We start from the raw sequence: 21,925 nt of genomic DNA, 5'->3' as shown, positions 1-21,925 counted from the left end.
ACAAGTTCCAAGACTCAAACTTCGGGTTTCAAACTTGACCACAAAACAGGAGCCAGAGTAGCACAGATACAAGATAGACCCATTAATAATGGGATAGAGTTAAGATCCAAAAAACAGATCTCTGCCAGCTGTCAACTGATTTTCAACAAGGGTGGTAAGACCATTCAATGGGGAAAGTGTAAACGCCTAAGCAAATGGACATGCAAGGAGAAACAGTAACTCAGTAACAGTTCACATCCATTGGGACAGCTATAACAACTCAAAGGCATGGTGGTGAATGCCTTTAATCCCAGCACTGCAGAAGCAGTGAGTTCCAGGACAGTCAGGGCTGTGTAGAGAGACCCTGCCTCAAAAATACAAAACAAACAAAACACCCTCAGGCTCTGATAATAGTGTGTTGGCAAAGATTGAGAAAACCTAGAAACCTCATATACTGTTCCTAGGGATGATGTTGCAGCCATGGTGATGGGCAGTTTGACAGATAGTTAAGCACAGTTATGCTATGACCTAGAAATGACCTAGATACCCAAGAGAAATGAAAACACATCCACCCAGCAGTGGGTACAATGACATTCATAGGGTTCAACACTATAGCCAAACAGTGGAAATAACCCCGTCAACTGATGAACAGATAATATACGTTATATCCATACAGTGGAGTATTTATTTTTCCATGAAAGGGGTAAGTACTGATACATGGTACATGAATGGATCATTCAGACATTATGCTATGTGAAAGGGGAAAGTCTCAAAAGAGCACTCATGGTATGACTCCACTTATATGTCTGGATCTAGAGACAGACAGCTCATTGTTAGGGAGGAGGAGGCATGGGAGACCGCTAAGAGGCATGGGGTTTGTTTCTGAGGTGATAATACGCTGGAACTCATTTGGATGCATAAAGTTAACCACTACCCAGCTCTGCGGCCACCATCAGGATACTTGGTCTTTTAAGTTTTAGCCATCCCAGGAGGTGTGCGCTGTTCCCTTGGATGGCTTTAATTTACATTTCCTTCATCCCTGAGGATGTTCAGCATCTGTTTGCCAACCATACACTTTCTTGGATGATGTATCCCTTGCTTCTCACTGTTTTTTTTTTTTGTTTGTTTGTTTGGTTGGTTGGTTGGTTGGTTGGTTGGTTGGTTGGGTTTTGTTTGGTTGTTGGAGACAATGTTTCACTATGTAACCTTGACAGATCTACAACTCACTAATCAGGCCAGACTGGCCTTGAACTTGTGAAAAATCTTCCTCCCTCTGACTCAAGTGCTGAGATTGTAATCATGTGCTGCCATGATTGGCTCTCGTGGGAATTTTTAAATGAGTTTCCCGTTGTTTTGCATTCAATCCAGTTGGCTGTACCTTAGGCAGCTGCTGTCCCGACCACAACTACAACCCAGCAGCTACCAGCCAAGGCTTGGCTGGAAGGGCCACGGCCAGGTGGGAATTCTGTTCCCTCAGGCCCCGGCTCTATTGTGGCCGCTAAAGGAAGCTATCTAAACCTCTATCCCTCTGTAGAACTCAGGATTCTAAGGTTGCGGTGAAATTCTGCTAGCTCAGAGGCTGGACAGTAAGTAGCTGACCTTCTCTCTTTGCTTGCATCTCCCAGAAAAAGGGCCGTCCTTCTGCTCAGCCCGACTAAAGAATTCTCACCACACTTAGCTCCTCCTCACCGCTTCTCTCAGCTAGTTGCTGACTCAGCCTCCTGACCCCAGGTTAGTTTTATTTAATCAAACAAATGTATCACATCTTTCCATGGTTAACAAAGGCAGCAGAAACAAATGTAACACACCTTTCTACCGCTGAAATAGTAGTCCACAACAGTTTCCTGTAAGCTTTGAGAATCTTCATAGGTGCTGGATACAAGCCCTCTACAGGTGTGTCCTTTACAAGTACTTACTCTGGCCAAGGCTTGCCATTTCCTTTTCTTAATAGTCAAAAGCCCAGATTTTTTTTTTTAATGTGACTTTTTTGGTTTATGGATTATGCTTTGGTTTTGGTTCTGTCCTTAAAGAGTCTTTGCCACATTTGTTGCTATTTTCTAGAACATTCCTAGTCTTCAGGATTTTTATGTCGGTTTGGTTATTGTTGTTTATTTGTTGAGACTTAGCCTGGAACTCGAAAACCTCCTGCCTTCACCTCCTGTCTGCTGTGATTACAGGTGTGTTCCACCACGCCGGCTCTATTTCCTGTTAAGTTTTAAGTCTAGGGTTGAGGGGTGGCTCAGCAGATAAAAACACCTGCTGCCAAGCCTGCCCAGCTCAAGTTTGTCCCTCAGCACTGATGTAGGGTAGAGAACCAGCTCCTGCAGGTTGACTTCTGATTTCCTCATGTGGGCTGTAGTGCACACACACACACACACACACACACACACACACACACACAAAATAAACAGATAAATGTAAAATGTAAGTCTCTTTTTTAGTTATTTTGTGGATAATATGAGGTAAGAATTAAGGGGGTTCTGACATTTTCATTTCTTCCATCATCATATGTAGGGAAGTCTCTCCCTCCCTCCCCTGCCCCATCCTTCTTTTCCCACCACTGAATTCCTTTTGTGCCTTTGTCAAAAATTCATTCAGTAGAGGTGAGGGAAATAGCTCAGTGGATAGCTCGCTGCTCAAGCATGAGGCCTCGAGTGGGAATCACTGTTCTGTGGGCTTTTCATCTTGCCAAGGCTACTGTACCTTAATCATGGTAGCTCTAAGTGTTGAACACAGGAAAAATGAATTTTCCAACTCTGTAATCTCCTTTCTAAATTATTTCAGTTACCCCAATCCCCTTGCCTTTCCACATACATTTTTATAATAAGCTCTAAAATTCTGCCCCAAAATGTTGAAATTCTCACTGGAATTGCATTAAATCTATAGTGTAAGGAGAATTAACAAAATTTTAACAGTATCAAATATTCCAGTCATAAAACATACTCTCTGTTGCTTTAAAAAGTAGTTCATGGGCTGTGGAGATGGTCCAGTGGATAAACTGTTTTCCACCCAGCATGAGTACCTGAGCTCACTCCCCAACATCCATATAAGAGCTGGCTATGACAGCATCCAGCTGTAACAGTGGTGCTCAGAAGTAAAGACAGGCAGATTCTGAGGGCTGTCTGGCTAGCCAGTCACGACAGTCAGTGTGCTTGAGGCTCAGTAAGAGACCCTGCCTGAGAGAAGTCGATGTCAACCTCTGGCCTCCACAGGTGCACAGAGTCACAGTACCCATGCGCACACCATACACCATGTACAGACACGCAAAATTGTTTAGCTGGGGATTTACCTCATTGGTAGAACAATTTCCTAGCATACGCGAGTCCCAGGGTTCAATCCACAGCACTGCAAAAATAAAAACAAATAGATAAACACAAGTAAAAATTATTTAAAACTCACTGTCGAGGTGTGCTTGGCTATGTTAGATTAATTCTCAGACTGCTTCTATGGCTTTTATTCTCTATGAAAATCAGGACTGGATTGCTCTTCTCAATCTTCTCATGTCTTAGTTTTCCCAAAGCTGACTAATACTGATCCCCTGATCACTTAGGTGGAGTCTTTTTTGGATAATTCACTTAGGCCCGGACATTTTACTTCATTTAAAACAATTGGTTGCTTGCTTACCGTATTGGACTTCAGTGGCCTGTTAGCCAGGTTTATCATGACATTCGTCATGACATCCTCAGAGGTTTGTCTCTTCACTCGACCCCATTGGCATTCCATCATTAGCATCTAACTTGACTTTCACCCTCGGTCACCCTCTCAAGGCAAGTATGACTTGAAAAAGAAAAGGCAAAATTGCAAAGCTTCTTTGCATTTTTAAAGGTAAAAATGATCTAACCCTATAAGGAAACTTCTGGCATTCTGTGGATTTGTGCTGCTCTTTAGTGCATGTGCTTTAAAATCCGTTCTCATAAAGAATTGCTCTGTGGCGCAGCAGCACACTCCCTGGGGTCTGATGACACAGTCTGCTGACCACTGTCCCTGAGGTCTGATGACACAGTCTGCTGGCCACTGTCCCTGGCAGCCAGCCCTTGAGCTGGATCAGTGACCCCTTAGCTCTGTCATCTCTCATTCCTTGAGAATTCCTCTCTTGCTGGGACCGGTAGTCACAGGATTATTTATTGTGGGCCTAGAAACTTTACATCATTAATCTCCGTGAATACTAAATATTGCTTCTAAATTAAGGTAACCATACATAGCTGTACATTTGGACAGAAATCACTTCAGTCTCACTTTGTCTCTTATTCATTACAATAACCCACGGTTCTGGCCTCATCAATGTCACCAGACGATGAGCTCTGAGGCATGGGGCCACTCTGTAATCTCGTCTCTGCTATCGATGGCCTGTTCCTCTGGTTGAGTAGTAGAAAATGTCCTCTAGTTAGTTCACTCGTGACTCTGGCTCCTTCATCTACCAATACCTGTGGATTATGTTTGTACTTTGTTTATTTATTTCTCCAAATTCATTGTCTTTTGCATTAATTCTACCCCCCCCCCAATCTTAGATTCCTGTGATTATCAACATTTCAAGTCTCCTCTTTCCATCCCATTAGCCTTTCCTGGACCACCTGAAGCAGACATTGACTGGTTGGGATGAGGAATTTTGACAGATTGTGCCTCATATATTATTACCATACCCTGTAATCTCAGCACTTGGGGTATAGAGACCAAATCATCAGGAGTTCAAGACCAGCATATGCTACATGAGAGAGAGAAGAGGACTAAAATGGGACCTGATGTGTGTATGTATAGATAGATAGATAGATAGATAGATAGATAGATAGATAGATAGATAGACATAGTCCCAGTACTTAGGAGGTTGAGTGGGGAGGTTGTATTGTGAATTCAAAATCAGCCTATGTAGTGAAATCCTGTCTCAAAACCATAGCAACAATAGTAATGGTCTGCTTGGAATTTCTACTTGCTAGATTCACTGGAAACCTAAATGAGGGAGGACTGTCTAGATCAGGTAGACTTATGGGTATGTCTTGGGGGGATTTGTTTGGATTATTGATGTAGGAAGACCTAGCCCATTGTGGGCAGCACATTTCCCTAGGCAGGGGCTCCTGAACAATGAAAACAAGGGAAAATTAGATGCAAGAAGCAGGAAGCATCACACATTTCTCTGTGCCCTTGGCTGTGGGTGTGATATGACAGCGGCTTGAGTCCCTGCCTGTGACTTCCCTCAATAAAGGATGGTCACCTGGAATGATAAGCCAAATAAATCCTTTCTCCCCTAAGATGATTTTGGACAGAGTGTTTGCCACAGCAACAAAAGTTCACGTAGGACCATGGGAAGAAAACTAAAGATGCGAACCACAGACTAGGAATAAGAAATACCTGAACCATCTGTAAAGACAAAATCAGTGGGCAAAATATGTGAACACACACATCATAAAAATGATACATGCTTGGCCAAAAGCACATGAAATGAAGGTCAGTATCAGTAGTCTTGGTGGAAATGGAAAATTAGAAAGACTGGCCATGTCCGCTGTTTCTGAGAATGCAATGTGGCCCTGGTGTGTTATTGGTGAGAATATAAAGTGTATCACGCCTTGGAACACAGCTTGGCAACTTCTTATAAAATTAAAAATATACTTCCATATGACTCAACAATTGTACTCAAAGGTAATTATATAAGAGAAAGAAAAGCTTGTTTCTACAAAAAAAAAAACACATCAAAATGATAGCGTTATTCATAATAGTATTCATAACAGCCAAACAATGGAACAGCTGGAGTTCCTCGGGAGGTGGTGGATAAACAAGTTGTGTAGCTATTCCCAGCCGAACTCAGCAATGAAACTCATCTATGGATTTCTGTAAAATGTGGATAAATCTCAAAATATAGAGTATGGTCCTGCTCATAGGAAATTTTAAGAAACAGAAAACTAATCTATAGAAGCAGAAAGCAAACAGTGGTCTTGGGTAGGGGACTGACTTGCAAAGAGCCCCCAACTAGGTCCTTGAGAATGTACTGAGTCAGCATGGTAGTGAATATGTGATGAGTGAATCCCACAAACACATTTATCTTAAAAATGGGTATGGAATATTGTATACAAGTTATATAAAATAAATTGTAGGTACAATTTGTGTTTGTTTTTTTTTAATTGCTCTACTGGTGTTTGGTTTGTTTGCTTGTTTTCTTAGGATGGGGGAGGTTTCATGTACACCAGGCTGGCCTAAGATTTCCTCTCTAACTAGGGGATGACCTGAGCCTCCTGTTCCATCTCCCAAGTGCTGAGATCACAAGTGTGTGCCATCACACCCAGATGTCCAGCCCCTGTGTGTGCCAGGCAAGCACTCTACCAACTAAGCTGAATCCTCACCCTGTAGGTGGACGTTTCTGTCCTGCCTGCCAGCTCCCAAATAACCACACAGAGACTTATTATTAATTATAACTGATCTGCGGATAGCTCAGGCTTGTTGCTAACTGGTTCTTACAGCTTACATTAACCCATATTTCTTATCTATGCTCTACCATATAGCTTGGTGCCTTTTTTCAATATGGGATATGCATCTTGCTTCTCCCTGCATCTCCTCATGAATCCCCCCTCCTCATTCCAACGTTCTCTCAGTCTGGCTCCCCTGCCTAACCATTAGCCAATTAGCTCTTTATTAACCCAATGTGAGTAACACATCCTCACAGTGTACGGAAGGATTATTCCCAGCACCAGCTCTAGTGTTGTTCTGTTATATCAAAACCTCTGAGAGGCGTTATCTTTCTTTAGAAATCACAGACCATCAAATTTTGTTTATATTTCTTGAAAGAAGAGACAAAAAGAGTGCAGGGAAGAGAGGAACAATACTACCAAAAAATCTAGGACTCAAGGGCAAGTGCATTAGAGCCATCACCCAGTTCCTATCACTGTTCTGTGTCACTCACATATTCATGAAGTCTTTTGGAGTTTCACTCAGCAAGTCTAAGAGAATCACGTGTGTGACTAAAACACCAGTAAACATTGGGAGTATGTCAGGGAGAATCTTTAGCTGTGTAAACAGCTGGGCAAGCAAACCCAACTAATTTTTTGGGGGTGGAGGGGAGCATCTCATGATGTAACCTAAGTTGCATTCAAACTCAAAACTCCTGCCTCAGCCTCCTGAGTGCTGAATTACAGATGTGTCTCCACGCCTGGCCTACCTTTGTTCTTGCTGAACATACATCCAGTAATGTTGTGTATATGTGTGTATCTGTATAAAATAAATATTATGAATGAGCATGTGTATAAGATGTACATAGTGTTATTATGTTGTTATTGCTGCTGTTTATGTGGCTTTGGTCTTGGCATTCTTTTTCTTTCTTTTTTCTTTTCTTTTTTTTTCTTTTTTTTTTTTTTTTTGGTTTTTTTGAGACAGGGTTTCTCTGTGTAGCCCTGGCTGTCCTGAATCTCGCTCTGTAGACCAGGCTGGCCTTGAACTCACAGAGATCCGCCTGCCTCTGCCTCCCGAGTGCTGGGATTAAAGGCGTGCGCCACCACCGCCCGGCAGCATTCTTTCTCTTTCTTTCTGATGCCACTGCCAATGGCCAGCCAGGGCTGCTCCACTTTGAAGCCCTAGTCCCATTCCAAACCAAAGCCTCCCTACTTCCCCTTAGCCCAACAAAAATTGCTGGAGCTAAAAAATAATAATAGTAGTAGTAAGACTACCACCAGTGGGACATATAAGACACATAGACAAGATGCACAGTTAGAACATAAACCTACTGAGACTCAAAATACATGTTCTAGTCATGTCACATATTAAGCACTTAACAACAACGGCCTCTTAGAACCCACGTAAGACACTGTGGACCCTGCGCCATCCTTCCTGTCTGTACAAAAGGGACACAAGGAATCTTCTATGGGATACCGTCTGTCAGGTACACAGGAAGCTGGGAATAGCCCTCGCCTCAGTGAAGGGTGCACAGGCAAGTCTGAGGCAAGATGAAGACACTTCAGGTGCCTCCGCCGTCTCCATTTCACCCGGAGGCAACTTGGAAAACTGACCATTTTCTCCAGGGGTGACTCTGGTGGGCTAAGTATGGTTCTGTTCTTTTGAGAGTGGCTTGTTTAGGGATGGCTATGTGACCTAGGTCAGTGAAACAAGAAGAGAGGGCTTGCTGTATGCCTCTGGGATATGCTTTCACACCATGACAGATTCCAGGGAAATCGTGTTCTCCTGTCTTCTATGGAGTCCAACCAAGGGTGCATGAAGCCCAATTTGTTTCCATTTTACAAAAAGGAACCAGCCTTTGACTGGAGCCATACCATACATTAGAGAGCAGAGGAGAAGCCGGGCGGTGGTGGCGCACTCCTTTAATCCCAGCACTCGGGAGGCAGAGCCAGGCAGATCTCTGTGAGTTCAAGGCCAGCCTGGGCTACAGAGTGAGTTCCAGGACAGGCGCAAAGCTACACAGAGAAACCCTGACTCAAAACAAAAATAAAAACAACAACAACAACAAAAAGACAAAAGAGAGCAGAGGAGAAAAGAGAATCGGCCTCTTCACGATGCTGTCAGCCTTCATATCAAAACTATCGTCCCTACCTTTCATAACTGAGTGAATACACTCTCCTGCCACTTAAGCCATGGCTAGGCTTCAAGTTTCTACTATTTGCAGCTAAAACCACTGAAGCAGAAGTTTTTATATACCCTCTGTAGCGCGTGCGTGCGTGCGTGCGTGCATGCGTGCGTGCGTGCGTGCGTGTGTGTGTGTGTGTGTGTGTGTGTGTGTGTGTCTGTGTCTGTGTGTTTGCCACAGCCCATGTGTGGCAGTCAGAGGACAAGGTCCAGGAGTGAGTTTTCTCCTGTCATCTTGTTGAGGCAGGGTCTCTCTGCATTTGGCAGCATATTCCAGTTTAGCTGGCCCATGAGCTTCAGGGTGATTCTCTTGTTTCCACATCCCATCTCTTCAGGAGTCCTGGGATTACAGATGTGCTTACTGCAACCAGCTTTGTCCGTGAGTTCTGGGGATTAAGCTCAGGTTATCAGGATTGCATTGCAAATGTTTTTATCTAATGAACCAGCTCCCCAGCCCTGCTTTTCTTTTACAATCCTGTGAATGTATGCGGGTGGCTGGGTGGCTGGGTGGCTGGGTGGCTGGAGAGAGATGATAGATAGGTAGGTAGATAGATAGATAGATAGATAGATAGATAGATAGATAGATAGATAGATAAGATAGATAGATAGATAGATAGATAAGATAGATAGATAGATGATAGATAGATAGATAGATAGATAGATAGATAGATAGATAGATAGATAGATGATAGATAGATAGATAGATAGATAGATGATAGATAGATAGATAGATAATTAGAAGTGTGTACTGTGTTTTAGGTACTGGAAAACACAGACTGTTCAGGGGGGAAATGCCTTTAATTTTAAAAAAAAAAAAAAAGCCCAAAAGATGTGGTTTCTAAAAAGAGGGACTCCACTGCTATTGGATTTACCCTTACAGAGTTAACATAGGTTGACCTATGCGAAGCTGGCTTTTATGTAAGTCAAAGAGATGAAATATCAGCCAATTCACAATACAAAGAACTAAGCAGGGGCCACTGTGGGAGTGGAGGAAGCCCTGAGTGTGTGAGGTCATGAATGAATGTGTGTGGTTGACATGAGTCCAGAGAGAAACAGCAAAGCCTTCCTCCTGGGGTGAGCTTCAGAGAAGACAGAAAATCCTTCCTCCAGGTCCAAATGTGGGTACTGATAGATAGTGTGTGCAGAAAATGTCCACGTTAGCTTTCTTCCCTCAGATCTTTACAACCTGAAGACCATTTCCCTACGGAGACAGCTCCTTCTGAGATTAGCTAATGTCGTGATCCAGCTGTATACAGTAACTCTGCCTCCTCATTGATGCATACGCAATAACCCTGCCTTCTTATTCAGCTGTATATAATAATTCTGCCTCCTTGTTTATCTCTGTGTAATAACCCCACTTCCTCCTTCAGCAGCATGCAATAACTTCTCCTCTCTTCAGCTCTGGATGATAAACACTCTGCAGAGACGAGGTGCTGTGGTTTCTCCATCAGACAGCCCAGGGCACCGGAACCCACTGCATCCGCATGGCATATTTCTGTCTTTTCTTCACTCCCTCATTGCTCTGAGTCAGGCCAAGTCCCTGGAGTCACACAAAGACTCAGTAGTCAACATAACTATGTCTTCCCTGCCAGCGTCTGGGATAGCCAGGCCACTGCGGAACTTTTTCCTGGGGCTTTCTCCATACGCTGTTTCATCACTTCTGCCCTGGATCACAGGGAATCCACAAACACAAGAGCCAGATGTGCAGATCCTTATACCCCACTGTGTATTTGTAGTGCTGTGTGTGTGTTCTGTCAGTCCCTCTGGCAGCCATTCTATGCTTCCTTCTGACGACAGACACAAAACCTGTATCTTCCCACCATGAGCATCCTTACGTCCCTACATGTACAAAATGATACTTTTGTTTATAGCCTTCAGCATTCCTCCTCTTTCCCAAAAATGTGGCCCCAAGACCCCGCCTTCTCCATCATCGTCTATTGGATCAGCAGCTAAAGAAAGCAAGAAGATCGCATGTATTATAGAGCACCAGTTAGCTACAGCTGCGTAACAGATTGCCCCCAAAATGTAGCGGCTTAAAACAAGCATTGTGGGTGGGTTAGAAGCAGCTGACCCAGGGGGCTTGGCTCAGGATGTCTTGGAGGTAACTGTTATGTTGTCTGGGACAGCAGTCACCTGAAGGTTTGGCGGCAACATGTCTGGGAAGGTGGAACTGGCTGCTGCTGTGCTGAGGAGCCAGGGTTTTTTTTGTTCTTTTTTGTTGTTGTTGTTGTTGTTGTTATCTAGTTTTCACCGAGAGGCTACTGTCCTCGTGATCTGGCAGTTGACTTTTTTTTTTTTTTTTTGAGACAGGCTTTCTCTGTGTAGCTTTGTGCCTTTTTCCTGGAACTCACTTGGTAGTCCAGGCTGGCCTCGAACTCACAGAGATCTGCCTGGCTCTGCCTCCCGAGTGCTGGGATTAAAGGAGTGCGCCACCACCTCCCGGCTGGCAGTTGACTTTCTTAAGACAAATGCTCGAAGATGAAGCAAAAGCAAGGTGAGAACCCCGAGGTATGTTATGGGCTAGCCTTGGAAACCACCTCCTGCCTTTCTACAGTGTCCTGATGCTTATTGCATCGACTCTAATCTGTATAGGAGGTGATTAGAAAAAGGTGTGGGTGCCAGGAGGAAAGACTCACTTGGCACCATCTCGACCAGCACAGAGAGCCATTATGGTCTCCATTTCACAGATGGGAAACATCATGGCATCCATAAGAAGGTGGGAGAGAGTGACAGGAAATGATGCACTTTGACTATTAAGTCCGGCCCTAATACTGTGTCTCCTCCTCTGGTGTGGCAGCATATTAGAGATCATGGCTTTGAATTGTCATGTTACTGTTAAATGAATATTTGAATTTTTGACTATCCATGTGTGGTAGTCATTTTTACTTGTCACCCTGACACAACCTAGAGACCACCTGGGAAGAGTCTCAATGAGAACTCATCTACACTGAGTTCGTCTATGGGCATGTCTCTGGGGGATTGTCTTAATTTCGTTAACCAAAGCGGGAAGACCCATCCCACTATGAGTGGCAGCATTCAGCATTCCCTAGGCCGGGGGTCCTGGGCTGTATAAAGTGGAGCTAAGCACAAGCCTCAAGCAAGACGCAGCAAGCCAGCATGCAGGTTATTTCTCTTTCTGCTTCACTACGGATGTAACCATAGTGACGTAACCATAGTGACATAACCATAGTGACGTAACCAGCTGCATTTAGTGCTTGATGCCTTGGTGCCTCTGCAGTGATGGGCTGTAACCCAGAACTGTGAGCTAAAGTAAACCCTGGCTCCCCAGGTCGCTTTTGTCACAGCAGCAGGAGTGGAACTAGACCACCAAGGTTGGTCCCCACTCACCGGCATTTGCAGTCAGTGGAGGCTTTAGAAGCCCAGTGGACGTCGTCTGGGATTAGGAGGTTGTGGGACCCTGGTCTCTTCCTTCTGATCTTTCTTTTGCTTTTCGACACTGCTTTATCCACCACACGTCCCGGTCACAATAAGCTGCTCACCGAAGGCCTAAAAGCAACGGAGCCAGCCAACCCCGGCCTAAGATCTCCAAAACTGTCTAGGAATTCCTTATAAGTTGATTACGTCGGGTTTTGGTTACAGTGGTGCGAAGTGCCTAGCACAAACACTGTGCGTGTGTTAGACATCTATGAAATAGTGATCCTGAAGGCCACAGGAAGCACCAATTGGCAAAGGGCACTCACAGTGGGAAGGTGTGGCTGTCTCCATTAGTGGGAAGCGTGGTTGCTGGGGGGCTAACATGGCATGCACTTCTATGATCAATTATATTATGCACATTCAATATTATAGTTTCAGCAAAAGACACCTGTACAAACAAGGAATAATTAAAAGCACCAGACAAATGACTGATTGAATCAAACAGGCCCTCAAAGACAGGGTTGGGGAAGTGAACTGAGGTTTAACTCACCAATCATTTTTAGATTTAATCCACAGTAGATTCCCAAATCTGATCCGCTCATACCCCTCCCCTTCCCCCTCCCTCTCTCCTTCCTCCTCCCTCTGGTTTTTATTTCATCATTCTTCCCAATCAGGTCAAGTACCCCAACCAGAAAGGACCTGAATTTAAGTGTGTAGTGAACTCTGTCTTTGCTTACAACAGCAGGGTGTATATTGCTCCTGAGTTTAAATTTGGTTTTGTTTAAATAAATTGCATACGTATGCAATGTTAAAAAAACATGCACACTTACTTATTTATAAGTATCTGAGAATCTTTATTCTAAACTAACAGAAAAGCACATGTAAATAAGGGTCTATTTTCTTCCAAGACAGTGAATATTTTTATAGTATTATAGTGATACTAAAAATAGCACTTTAAAAAAAATTTTCAAGACAGGGTTTCTCTGTGTAGCCTTGGCTGTCCTGGAACAGAGATCCTCCTGCCTCTGCCTCCTGAGTGCAGGCATTAAAGGCATGTACCACCACCACCTGGTGCACTTTCCTATATTACTTTTATATTGTTGAAAATCTTTAAAGAACACTGCTTTTAACTTTTTAAATCTTTAGTCTGAATGGAAGATTGACTCATAAATATAATCGAGGAGAGGCAGGTGTGGTGATATTTTATTTGTGCTCTAACAAATAAAGCTTGCCTGAAAATCAGAAGGAGGAGCTAGCCACTGGTTAACCATAGAGGTCTGTAGGTCTGTACAGACAGACAGGAAGTGATAGAGCTGGGCGCAGAGAGGAGGTGATAAGATGGGGTGGAGAGAGGAGCTCGCTCTCTTTTGGCGGAGGATTTCGTAGGAGTAAGAACTAGTGGCTTGCTACTCTGTCTCTCTGATCTTTCAGTTTTCACCCCAATATCTGGCTCTGGGTTTTTAATTTAAAAGCCCCTTACGGATTTGTGTTACAGGCAGGATTAGGTACAGTGGAAGACTTTAGAAGTGTAGGGCCCACCGCTGGAGGGGACCATGTTTAGGGATATATTTGACCCAGTTCCATTCAGGATGAGCAGTTTCTTGGTGTCTTAGTTACTGTTCTACTGCTGTGAAGAGACACCATGACCAAGGCAACTCTTACAGAAGCCAGCACATTTAATTGGGGCTGGCTTACAGCTTCAGAGGCTCAGTTCATTATCATCATTATCATCGGGTCAGGGAGCATGGCAGGCATGGCAGGCATGGCAGGCATGGTGCTGGAGAAGCAGTAGGAAGCTACATCCTGGTCCACGGGCTAAGAGAAAGAAAAAGAAAAACACTGGGCTGGCTGTGAGCTTTTGAAAACCTCAAAGGAAGAAAAAAGGAAGGAAGGAAGGAAGGAGGGAGGGAGGGAGGGAGGGAGGGAGGGAGGGAGGAGGGAGGGAGGAAGGAAGGAAGGAAGGAAGGAAGGAAGGAAGGAAGGAAGGAAGGAAGGAAGGAAGGAAGGAAGGAAGAGAAAAATCCAAAGCCCACCCCCAGGAACACACTTCCTCTAAAAGGCCACACCTCCTAATTCTTTTTTTTGTTTGTTTGTTTTTTTGTTTTTTGTTTTTCGAGACAGGGTTTCTCTGTGTAGCTTTGCGCCTTTCCTGGGACTCACTTGGTAGTCCAGGCTGGCCTCTGAACTCACAGAGATCTGCCTCCCGAGTGCTGGGATTAAAGGCGTGTGCCACCACAGCCTGGCCTAATTCTTCTAATGCTATCAAAAAGTTCTATTCCCTCACCGGGCGGTGGTGGCGCACGCCTTTAATCCCAGCACTCGGGAGGCAGAGGCAGGTGGATCTTTGTGAGTTCGAGGCCAGCCTGGTATACAGAGCGAGATCCAGGAAAGGCGCAAAGCTACACAGAGAAACCCTGTCTCAAAAAACAAAAAACAAAAAACAAAAAAAAAAAAAAAAAAAAAAAAAGTTCTATTCCCCAGTGACTAAACATTCAAATATACGAGCCTATGGGGGCCATTCTTATTCAAACCACCACACTTGACTAGTGTACTGAGCATCACACTAGGTGAAGCCCACTCCTCTGAATGGAACTCTTCAGTCAGTTGGCCAGGGAACCTAAACTCGGCCACTGTGCCTTGGGCTTCCAAAGGCATCCCACTTACCTGTCTGGAGCCTAAACTGGAGAAAGTGTGAGATCAGATACATGAGTATCCACTAGAAATGGTCTTCAGGGTTCCTTAGGGAATCCATACAAGCAACAGGCTGCGTGCATTCCCAAGGGGACTGCTGCTGGCAGCCGCTGCACACCAGGTCCCCCTGAGAAAAGGAACCTGATGAGTTTAACTGGTTGCAGAGGAATGCTACTTTTTAATAGTTAATTGATTCTCTGATTATAGATTACAGTGAAAGTCTCACGATACTAAAACAGGTTCCCTTCTATTACACTCACCAGTCTTCCATGAGTACTAAACAGCTACAAACCTCCTTACAAACCCTAGAGCTGTGCCTTCTCCAGGATGTCGTGGAAATGGTCATTCCTTATGCAGCCTTTCAGACTGGTGGCTTGAAAGAAAAAGGCCTCCAGAGGGAGTGGCACTATTAGGAGGTGTGGCCTTGTTGGAGTAGGTGTGGTCTTGTTGAAGGAAGTGTGTCACTATGGGGGCGGGTTTTGAGGTCTTTTTCTCAAGCTTCACTCAGTGTTGCAGTCAGTCGACTTCCTGTTGCCTGCAAGATGTAGCAGTCTCAGCTCCAGCACCATGTCTGCCTGCACACCGCCATGCTCCCCACCATGATGATAATGGACTAAACCTCTGATACTATCAGCAAGCCACCCCAGTTAAATGTTTTCTTTATAAGCGTTGCTGTGGTCATGGTGCCTCTTCACAGCAATAAAAACCTGACTAAGGGTATATGTGGCACTTCCTTTCAAATATTTCAATAGCTGACTCACTTGAGATAGAAAGATGATCAGAAAGATGGCTCAGAGGGTAAAGACCCTTTTGGAGCTAAACCTGGTGATCTGAGTTTAATCCCTGGGACCCACAGAGAGGATGGAGAGAACAGATTCATCTCAGTTGTCTTCTGACCTCCACATGCATGCCATGGCACACACACTCACACGTGGATGTAAATAAATACATTCATACATTGTGTAAGAGGAAAAAGAAGTCACTGGGGAGATTGCTCAGCAGTTAAGAGTTCTGAATTGCTCTTGCAGAGGACCTGGGTTCCCTTCCCGACATCCACGTGATGGCTCATGACCACCTGTAACTCCAGTTCCAGGGGACCCAGTGTCCCCTCCTGCCTTATTAGGGTGGTGCACACACACTGTACACATACATACATGCAGGTAAAACACTACTACACATATAATAAAAAATAAAGTATTTTTAAAAGAGCAACTTAAGAATCCTTTATTACCAGTCGACCAGGTAGCTCAGGCTTTGTGCTTGGCAGCTCTGAGTTTATTTATTTATTTATTTATTTATTTATTTATTTATTTATTTATTTATTTATTTTTAATCATTGTCATTTTACAGACAAAAAAAAGATTTCCATTTTGAAGTTTTGAGATGGGGCTGGAGAGATGGCTCAGCCATTACAGGCTAGGCTCACAGACAGAGACAAGGTTTAAGGTGGTTGTTTGGTTGATTTCCTTGATTGCTGTCCACTGTGTTGTTGAAGAGGGTCTCTCGCTGAATCCAGAGCTCACCAGTTCCAGCTAGTCTAATAGCCGGCTTGCTTTTGACATTCCGTGTCTCTGACTCTCAAGTACTGGGATTACAATGGCTTCTATACTTGTCTACTTTTAAGTGGATTCTGGGCATTCAAACTCTGGTCCTCACACTTGTATAGAAAATGCATTTTCTACTGAGCCATCTCTCCAGCCCCATATTTTCTTTGTAAATTCCATGTTTATATCATTTACCTATCTCTGAGGGAGTATTTTACCTCTTTTCTTTTCTTTTCTCTTCTGTTTTTCAAGACAGGGTTTCTCTGTGTAGCTTTGGAGCCTGTCCTGGAACTCCCTCTGTAGATGAGGCTGGCCTCAAACTCACAGAGATCCTCCTGCCTCTGCCTCCCAAGTGCTGGGATTAAAGGCCTGCGCCACTGCCACTACTACTACTACTACTACTACTACTACTACTACTACCACCACCACCACCACCCTGCTAAAATCTATTTTCAGCATTTTGTTTTGTTTTTCAAAACCATTTTACTTCTTTCTTGAGCAACAGAAATTTTTGTGCATGCAGGGTATCAACCATTGCTCTGCATAGAGTGTATTTGTGGAGGCAAACCGTCCATGGCGTGAGGACACTAAAATGTATCTCATTGTTCCATGTTCAATATGAGGCGGGTTCCAGTTCCTTCTTTCTTCTTCCTTCCACCCCTCCTGCCCTTATTACAACCCGGTAAATATCTTTGTACAGAAGCTGTCTCCTACAGCTGCAGTAGGCTAAGGGGCTGTGGAGCAGGTGTCAGCTGCTATCACATTATTAACCCTTAATTAGTTAAAGGAACTGGAACTCAGAAAGGCTGCCTGGCTGGTAAGCAGTGGAACTGGGCATCACTGTCGACGATCCCACCCCACGGTCATCATCACTGTCAGAACACTCAAATGGCCTAGGGCAGTGGATCTCAACCTTCCGAACGCTGTGACCCTTCAGTACAGTTCCTAATGTTGTGGTGACCCCAGCCGTAAAATTAGTTTGTTGCTACTTCATGTCTGTAATTTTGCTACTGTTATGAATTGTTATATAAATATCTGGTATGCAGGCTATCTAATACGTGACCCCAAAAAGGTCATGCCCCACATGTTGGGAGTCATTGTCCTAGACACTCTGGAGAATATGGAATTCATCATGGAAATTTGAGGTCTACACTAAACACTGCTGAGTTTATTCCCTGGGACAAAAAATACTAAGTAGTATTATAAACCCGGTAACTAATGAAATCTTTTTGTTTTTTATGTGTATGGGCATTTTACTTACATGAATGCCTGTGTACCAAGTGTGTACCTGATGCCCAAGGAATCCAGACAGGGATGAATCCTTGGGGACTGGAGTTACAGACAGTTGTAAGCTTTGAGTCCTGGGATTTGAACTCAGGTCCTCTGGAAGAGCAGCCAGTACTCTTAACTCCAGGCCCTCTCTGAATCTAATGGAATCTTAAAGGTTACTATATAGTAGATTTTTTTCCTTCTTGCTGCCTATTACTTTCTCCTATGAAATCATTTCCTAAATAAAATTGTTACTGCAGAAATTAAATTAGCAATTAAAAATAAATGAACTACTTATAGTCTCTAGGAACGTTTTAGAGAACTAAAGTGTTATTCAGTTAGCAAGCTAAAAATTGCATAATTTTATTCATGTTAACAATTTTCTGGAGGTGTTATCAACAGTTTTGTGTAGTTTTAAAATATTAGGAAGGTAATGCATGATACCATCTTTTGCACAAAAGGAAGTCTATAACGAAGACCCATCATGATAAGACTGATTACAATCTTTTGTTTGTTTGTTTGTTTGTTTTTCTGAGACAGGGTTTCTCTGTGTAGCTTTGCACCTTTCCTGGATCTCGCTCTGTAGTCCAGGCTGACCTCAAACTCACAGAGATCCGCCTGTCTCTGCCTCCCGAGTGCTGGGATTAAAGGTGTGCACCACCATCACCCGGCTACAATCTTTTAAGATGAGAAAAAAAAAGTCATATGCCCTTCCCATTATGATTTGATGAAATAAATCAGTGAAGTCATTAATATTCCCATGTGAAATAACCATAAAACAAACTATTGCTTGAATCAGGTGATAAAGCAAGTTTTCTATTAAAAGTTTAGGGTTGGAAATGTGGCTCAGAGGTAGGAACTTTCTTATCTGTACAAGCCCCTGCGTTCAATTCCCAATGCAATGGGCAGAGCATGACCCAAACAAGCAAACTATAAATAAAAAATACCTTAAATAGAGGGGTGTTTTTAACTCCACTTCCACTTTAATAAATATGTCAGACCTCAGAAGGAAGACTCCATCCTCTCACACCTTCACTGTATCTTGTACCTTAGCTACTTCTTTGCTTTTTGTTTTTTTAAGACAGTTTCTCACTATTAACCCTGGCTGACCTGGAACTCAGTATATACCAGGCTGGCCTCGAACTCACAGACCTCTGCCTGCCTCTGCTTCCCAAGTGCTGGGATTAAAGTTGTGTGCCACCACACCTGATTCAGCTTCTTAAAACCTATCTTGGGGGTGGAGCATTTATTAAGAGCAATGGCTGCTCTTCCAGGAGACCTGGGTCCCAATCCCAGCACCCACATGGTGGCTTACAACTGTCAGTCATCTGTAATCCCAGTTCCAGGGGTTCTAACACCCTCTTCTGGCTTCCACAGGTACCAGGCATGCATATGTACACAAAACACCCATACACAGAAAATAAAAAATAAGTAGTTTTAAAAACCTATTTAGGGCTGGAGAGATGGCTCAGTGGCTAAGAGCACTGGCTCCTCTTCCAGAGGTCCTGAATTCAATTCCCAGCAACCACATGGTGGCTCACAACCATCTGTAATGAGATCAGGTGCCCTCTTCTGGCCTGCAGGAATACATGGCAGCAGAACACTGTATGTAAAAAACAAAACAAAACAAAAGAAAAGAAAAACCTATTTAAAGGCCAGATGGTGGTGGCGCAGGCCTTTAATCCCAGCACTTGGGAGGCAAAGCCAGGCGGATCTCTGTGAGTTCGAGGCCAGCCTGGTCTACAGAGCGAGATCCAGGAAAGGCACCAAAACAACATGGAAAAACCCTGTCTCGAAAAACCAAAAAAAAAAAAAAAAAAAACAACAAAAACAAATCTATTTAAAATTGGTCACTTTGCAAATATTTAGTCTATGTTGTGCCTCATGAGTTGGTTTGACTTTTTGTCGTTTTCCAAATCTAAGTGTTGTCCTTCATTTGACTGCTCATGCCCTAAAGATGCAGAATAGTCCTTTCCCCGTGTTCCCAGAGAGATGTAATTTCCTTATAATTAACTATTTATTGTGCCCTTAAAGTCTTTTTAAAGACTTTAAAGTATTTCTGCCACTGTGTTATTCATGGTATGACTTTCTAATGTCCTTCCTTTGTGGGAGTGAAGGATGTCTTAAAGGACAAAATTAAACAGTTTGGCTTGCATATCTTAAATGGTTTGACTTATGATTCTAGAATCTGGTAATTTTTTTTTTTTTTTTTTTTTTTGGTTTTTTCGTGACAGGGTTTCTCTGTGTAGCTTTGCGCCTTTCCTGGATCTCGCTCTGTAGACCAGGCTGGCCTCGAACTCACAAAGATCCGCCTGCCTCTGCCTCCCAAGTGCTGGGATTAAAGGCATGCACCACCACTGCCCAGCCGGTAATTCTTTCATTCCTTAAAGTAGACCACATGGTTCAATATGATGGGCAGAGTAGAGAAGATTAGTTCGTTTTTTAAAGACAGGGTTGTTGTGTATAGCTAGAGTTTTCCTGCCTCGCCCACAGTCAGGACAAATCTTTGTCACCCGCCAGTCCCACAGCCGCTCAGACCCAACCAAATAAACACAGAGACTTATATTGCACACACACTGTATGGCTGTGGCAGGCTTCTTGCTAACTGTTCTTACAGCTTAAATTAAACCATTTCCATAAATCTATACCTTGCCACATGGCTCGTGGCTTACCAGTGTCTTCACATGCTGCTTGTCATGGTGGAGGCTGGCAGTGACTCCTTCTGCCTTCCTGTTCTTTCTTTTCTCCTCTCTGTTAGTCCCGCCTATACTTCCTGCCTAGCCACTGGCCAATCAGTGTTTTATTTATTGACCAATCAGAGCAACAGATTTGACATACAGACCATCCCACAGCAGTTGTGGAATATTATTTTAATTAGGCAAAGATGTGCTACATTTGTTTATGCTGCAGAATATTCCTCTAACAGTGTAGAGGTATGTTACTTTTGTTTATGCTGCATCTGTTTAATTATGTAAAGATGTGTTACTTTTGTGTCCCTTTGTCTGCCTAAGGCACCTGATTGGTCGAATAAAAAAAACTGACCAGTCAATAGCTAGGCAGGAGAAGGACAGGCAGGGCCGGCAGGCAGAGAGAATAAATAGGAGACATCTAGGCTCAGGAAGGAATGAGAAAGGAAGGAGGAAAGAGGGACTCACTGAGGACATGAAGGCGGGCAGCAGCCAGCCAGTCAGACACAAGGAGTAGTGAAAGTAAGGTATACAGAAGGAAAAAGGGAAAAGCTCTGAGGCAAAAAGTAGGTAGAGAGAAACAGGTTAAAAGAGCTAGCCAGAAATGAGCCTAAGCGAGGCCGAGCATTAAAAACTAATAATAAAAGTCTCTGTGTCGTGATTTGGGAGCTGGTTGGTGGCCTAAAAGAAAAAGCCTCTACACAGGGTCTCATAGCTGGCTGGCCTGCATCTCCCAGTGTGGGAGGCTCCAGCTGAGACCGGAGGTTAGTTTCTGATCCCCCTGCCTCCACTCTTTGAATGTTGGGCTTACAGGCATTTGCCAAGAGGCATGGTTTTATGTGGTGCTGGGGATGGAACCAAGGCTTGAGGAGTGCCACTCAAAGTACTCTACCAACCAGCTACAGCCCCAGCTCGGGGTGGGTTATTTTAAAGTTACTGTCCTTTTAACCAGGAACAGGGAAACAAAGTACTAGAAAAACCACCGCCGCCAAGGGATTGCTTCCTATCAGCTTACTTCCCCTCCTTATCAAGGGGAGGGGTGAGGATTGGAGCAGGGGAAATGTGTCAACTGGAATTGGTCTTTTTTTGAGAAACGGCTATTTTTTATGTCTCTCCTGGAATCTCGAAAGGTCTGAGAACAATCTAGTTTCAGTGTGGTGGCACATTCTTTAATAAGAATGCCTCCACTTGGATTTTTAGTTCAACTGGGTGCGGTCCCGAGCCTGGCCTGAAACAAAATTCAGTAAGTTGAATAACAGGCAAGCATGTAGGAGAGGAGGATGGGGCGAGTGTGGAAACAATCAATTCCTCTAAAAGAACCAATGTAAACAAAATTTCTCCTGGAGGAAATATAACTTGCTACTCTCAGAGGGCATCCTAGTCACTCCATAACAGTAGCTATTTGGTTCCAGTTCCCCGGGAGGCTGGGTCCACATGGAAGAAAACCAATTCAAGTGACTAGCAAAGCCTTCAGCCAGATCTACACCTCAACACAATGTTGTGTAAACCAGCTTCATTATCTTTGATGGGTCAGTAGAACAATAAGGAGACAGGTTTTTGTTTGTTTTTATTGTTGTTGTTTATTGTATACCTTGTAGCATTTGTGTAGCAAGAATGACTTAGCTCAGCCTGGCAGTGGTGGCATACACCTTTAATCCCAGCACTTGGAAGGCAGATCTCTGTGAGTTCAAAGCCAGCCTGGGCTACAAAGCAAGTTTCAGGACAGCCAGGACTGTTACACAGAGAAAACCTGTCTCAAAAAAACCAAACAGACAAAAAGGACAACTCTAAATAATTGTCAAGGTCAGGAGAGATGGCTCAGTA

At 43.8% G+C, this 21,925-nt stretch overlaps 1 non-coding gene across 1 annotated transcript; it reads right to left on the bottom strand.

Annotated features, from left to right (window-relative positions):
- Nucleotides 1–14,631: 14,631 nt before the first annotated feature.
- Nucleotides 14,632–14,765, bottom strand: LOC114701784. The gene has a single exon (XR_003735874.1). It is a non-coding gene; the product is annotated as a small nucleolar RNA SNORA70 (small nucleolar RNA).
- Between the last annotated feature and the right edge of the window lie 7,160 nt (nt 14,766–21,925).

Source organism: Peromyscus leucopus, chromosome 10, assembly GCF_004664715.2.
Source record: "Peromyscus leucopus breed LL Stock chromosome 10, UCI_PerLeu_2.1, whole genome shotgun sequence".
NCBI lineage: Eukaryota > Metazoa > Chordata > Mammalia > Rodentia > Cricetidae > Peromyscus > Peromyscus leucopus.
This window is presented reverse-complemented; position numbering and strand designations above follow the sequence as displayed.